Here is a 5,215-nt window from a genome sequence, read left to right as displayed (position 1 = left end):
TCAACCATGTCCACTCAAACCGTGATTATGAAGCCGGTTTAGTGAATCTGATGAAGGAGCGCTATGAGGTACTTTCATTATTTGTCCTTTCTTAAATCCAATTTGTAAGGATCAACTCTAGTAGCCCCCAAGGGCCGGTTTAGGATGGCAATCATAAATCGGGACTTTGTAATATCTTGACCCTTGCATGCTTATCTTTCACATATCCAGTAATCTTAAAAATAAACCGATACTTAATCATTGTTTGCCTATACTTTTCGCCTGTATAGTCCCCAAGGGTCGGTTTATCTTTCCAAGGTAAACCGGGTCTTTAATCCATGCTTCCATTTGAACAGATGTACATTATCCCCCAAGTGTCAAGGATAATGCTTGCATTGTACTTGAGACTTGCAAAAAAAAATTGATGACAGAGCAAATAGGCATTAGCCCCCAAGTACAAAGTGCATAACTTGTTATACGCTTGGTACTTCAAATATACATAGCCCATTGATGATATATCTTGCCTTTGTAGGCCGAGCTGAGTAAGAAGGACGCTCAAATCGCTAACCTTCAGGAGAACATTAAATCTCAGCAAGCGGAGGCTTCCAAGGCCAAGGAAGAACTGACTAATGCCTTAGCAGCCATGGAGAAGCTGAAGGAAACCTTTAATAAAGAGCGTGCAGACTGGGAGACAGAGAAGGCCGGTTTAACAAAGAAGGTCGAAGACGCAGAACCAGCCCTGAAGCCGGTGGTTGAAGAACTAACCGGCTTAAAACGTCAGATTAATGCCATGACCTCTGCTGTATTGGGTGAGTATCCTCGTATGAAGTTTTTCCAATTCATAATATCTCATCAATGGCCGGTTTACTGATGCTTTACCATGATAGGGACCCGCATCACTCATCTGGGTTCCGACATGCGGATGAAGCTTAAAGCGGCCTATACTTTGATAGAACAACTGTATTCTAGATCCCAGCGAGCCATTTGCACTGCAGCTTATAACAAGCCTCCTCCAACGCTGATAAAAGAAACCATTGAAAAGCTGGCCATGTTGCCTGCCCGGTTGGATGAACTAAAGAGATCAGCCGCAAGGTCAGGTGCGCTGACCGCGCTAATCCGGGCCAAGGCGTGAATTCCAGATCTTGAACCGGCAGATATCAGCAAAGGTTATCCTGGTGTGAAGGAAGACGGTTCAGATTTTAACAATGACGATCTCTGAAGGCTGACAAAGGAAATGCGGCCTATAGCAAGCAAATTGGCGGATGACACAGATCTATCTCATTATCAACCGGTTTATGATGTTGAGGGGAAAAGACAGCCTGCGCCAATTCATGATGTAGAAGATCTTGTTCCGCCGATTAGTAAGCATACTTATGCCCCTGACATTGACCCTTCCAACCTTATTCATGAAGAAGCCATTTTTCAAGCCTTAACTGGAATCGATTGGTCAACGATTGATTTCCAGCGACTGGGTAGGGATGAGGAGAATGCACCCGCTCAAGATGACCCTCAATCGTCAAGCCGTCCGGATGAAGAATCTTAATCCGGAAGCCGGTTTAATCATTTGCCAAACTTGTTGAAACAATTATCCTGTGTTGGCACTAAAGCGCCTTGTAATAGGCTAGTTCAAATACTTATCTGATTATGCCATCGAGCATACTTGTTTTGCTTGACATTGATAACTCGCCATGCTTTTGAGATCTATTATATGCATAATCCATAGTGGCTTTATTTAGCTTATTCCTGCAAAAAAATTGAAAGTGTCCTAGCGGTTTACCGCTGGACGGGTCATGGTGCCCAAACATATATATAACCTGGATGCTGAACCAAGGCTGTAATATGTAGATATAAAATAGATGATACCTGTGGTATATCTCGTTTGGCTTACCAACTGTTGTTATAACAAAAGGTGATAACACCAATCTGGAGTGTTGATGACTCCTTGCATCCTTGTCGGTTCATACCGAAATCTTTTTGGGTGATGGTAAACACCGGTTTATGCATATAATTATGGTGACCTGTAGTCAAACCAGACCTAAGCAATATTATTGCCGGATTAAAACCGACCATGTACTGACAACTTAGCGTTGAAAGCCATGCCGGGTTGTAATAAACACCGGTTTATCAGAAAATATTCATAAATCCCTTATCAAAATATGTTTAAAATAGCAAATACAAAAGAAATATGCAAGGCTTTTCATGGGCTGCCAGGCCCTAAATCGAGGCTTTTCATGGGCTGCCAGGCCGCTGAGTTAAACCATGTTTCAAAGCCTTTTAAGGTGGACCTCAATATTTAACCAATCATCGTTTTAACTTTGACAAGTTCAGGGTCTATGAGATTGACTTTTCAAACGTTCGATGGGTCATACCAGGTTTACCTGGATGGAGTGGCTTACTTAAAAAGGCAAGATAACCTGGGATTTTAGGTGAATACACCTGGCTTCCAAGCCTGGCTTGATAGCCTATTACAAGGGTGCAAGCTCGTTGTTCTTTGAGAAGCAAGGAGCCCCCAAATAATATTTGAGCTACGCTCAGTGGTTACCTATGTTTGAGTTGTGCTTTATGCAACAGACTCTCTTTGGTTGTTCCACATAATTTCCTTTTGGCTTTAAGCCTATCAAAAGGTGTAGCTATGGTGTAAATACAACCAAGCCCCCTAGTGATTTCCCTTTTTGGTCTTAAGCCGATCAAGAGGTGTAGCTATGGTTCGAATATGACCAAGCCCCCTAGATATTTCCTTTATATCTGTGTGGCTTTATAGGTCGGGTTAATAGAACTCCGCTTTGTAAGTATAAGCCCCCATGTAACCACACATGATGTAAAAAAAGAACAGAGACCCTGCTTTAGCTGAGGCTTCGGTTTATTATATAATATATACATTGTCATAAGTATGTACATAAGAAGAGCCTGTCGCTCAAGTATAGTAAGACCGAATAGGAGCTATATTCCATGGCCGCCGGGTCTCCTCCTCCGATTTGCGTGAGTCTTTGTGCTCTCGAACATCGATAAGGTAGTATGACCCATTGTGCAGGTTTTTGCTGACCACAAAAGGTCCTTACCAAGGTGGGGATAACTTGTGCATATCAGTCTGATCCTGGATGAGACGGAGCACCAGATCGCCCTCTTGAAAAGTTCTGGTCTTAACCCAGCGGCTGTGATAACGTCGGAGATCTTGTTGATAAATCACCGACCGCGCCGCTGCAAGATCACGCTCCTCATCTAACAGGTCCAGTGAGTCCTGACGTGCCTTCTCATTTTCAGCTTCAACGTAAGCTGCCACACGGGGCGAGTCATGACGGATGTCACTAGGGAGAACCGCCTCTGCTCCGTAAACCATGAAGAAAGGCGTGTAACCCGTAGATCTGTTTGGTGTGGTGTTGATACTCCATAATATGGAAGGTAACTCCTCCACCCAACAACCCGACGTCCGCTTTAAAGGAACCATAAGCCAAGGTTTAATACCTCTCAAAATTTCTTGATTTGCCCTTTCTGCTTTGACCATTAGGCTGGGGGTGAGCCACTGACGCTACATCAAGACGGATGTGCTCACGTTGACAAAATTCCTCCATAGCACCCTTGGACAGATTAGTACCGTTATTAGTTATAATGCTGTGTGGAAAACCAAACCGGAATATCACCTTTTTGATGAATTGGACCGCCGTGGCTGCATCACACTTACTGACTGGCTCTGCCTCTACCCACTTGGTAAACTTATCAACCGCCACCAACAGGTGGGTCTTTTTGTCCTTGGACCTCTTAAAGGGTCCAACCATATCTAGCCCCCAAGTTGCAAGCGGCCAAGTGATTGGAATCATTCACAACTCTTGAGCCGGAACATGAGCGCGGCGTGCAAATTTCTGACAACCGTCACACCTTTTTACTAAATCCTCAGCATCGGCATGAGCCGTCAACCAATAGAAGCCGTGACGAAAAGCCTTAGCCACCAAGGATTTTGAACCGGCGTGGTGACCACAATCTCCTTTATGGATTTCTCGCAAAATCTCACAACCCTCTAGAGGAGACACACAACGCTGAATTGCTCCCGTGACGCTGTAATGATGTAGCTCCCCGTTAATAACAGTCATTGACTTGGATTGCCGGATTATCTGTCGGGCCAAGATTTCATCATCCGGTAACTCGCCCTGGTTCATGTAAGCCAGGTACAGGACTGTCGAATCCAGTATAACATGCAAAGCCGCCACCAACTGGGCCTCCGCGTCAGGAATAGCCAACTCCTCCTCTGTGGGTATCTTGACCGACAGGTTATGAAGTACGTCGAGGAAGACATTAGGTGGCACCGGTTTACGCTGAGAGCCTAGACGACTTAAAGCGTCTGCCTCTTCATTCTTCCGCCGGTCTATATGGTCAACTTGATAGCCCTTGAAATGACCAGCCACTATGTCCACCTCTCGTCGATATGCAGCCATGAGTGGATCCTTAGAATCCCAAGTGCCAGATACCTGCTGAGCCACCATGTCCGAGTCACCGAAGCACTTAACCTAGCTTAAGTTCATCTCCTTAGCCATCCTCAGACCATGGAGTAAGGCCTCATACTCAGCTGCATTGTTAGTGCAAGGGAACATTAAGTGGAGAACATAACAAAACTTGTCACCTCGTCGGGAATTTAATATGACTCCAGCCCAGAGCCCTCCAACTGTCTAGACCCATCAAAGTGAACGGTCCAATATGTGTTATCTGGCTTTTTCTCCGGTGCCTGCAACTCTGTCCAATCATTGATGAAGTCCACAAGTGCTTGGGATTTGATTGTTGTGCGAGGCATATATTTTATCCCGTGAGGTCGAAGCTCAATAGCCCATTTGGCAATCCGGCCAGTTGCTTCTCTGTTTTGAATGATATCTCCCAAAGGGGCTGAACTGACCACTGTGATAGGATGACCCTGAAAATAATGCTTTAGCTTTCGGCTTGCCATGAAAACCCCATACACCAGCTTCTGCCAATGCAGATACCTCTGCTTTGACTCGATAAGCACCTCGCTGATATAATAAACCGGCCATTGAACCGGATACTCATTTCCAGCCTCCTTGCCCTCCACAACAATAGCCACACTAACAGCCCGAGCATAAGCAGCCACATATAGCAATAAGGGCTCTTTATCGACCGGAGCCGCAAGGACTGGCGGTTCAGCTAACTGTCTCTTCAAATCCTCAAACGCTTTATCAACCGCGTCGCTTCAGACAAAGTCATCCATTTTCTTTAGCATCGGATATAAAGGGAT

The sequence above is a fragment of the Triticum aestivum genome, chromosome 5A (assembly GCF_018294505.1).
Source record: "Triticum aestivum cultivar Chinese Spring chromosome 5A, IWGSC CS RefSeq v2.1, whole genome shotgun sequence".
NCBI lineage: Eukaryota > Viridiplantae > Streptophyta > Magnoliopsida > Poales > Poaceae > Triticum > Triticum aestivum.
This window is presented reverse-complemented; position numbering follows the sequence as displayed.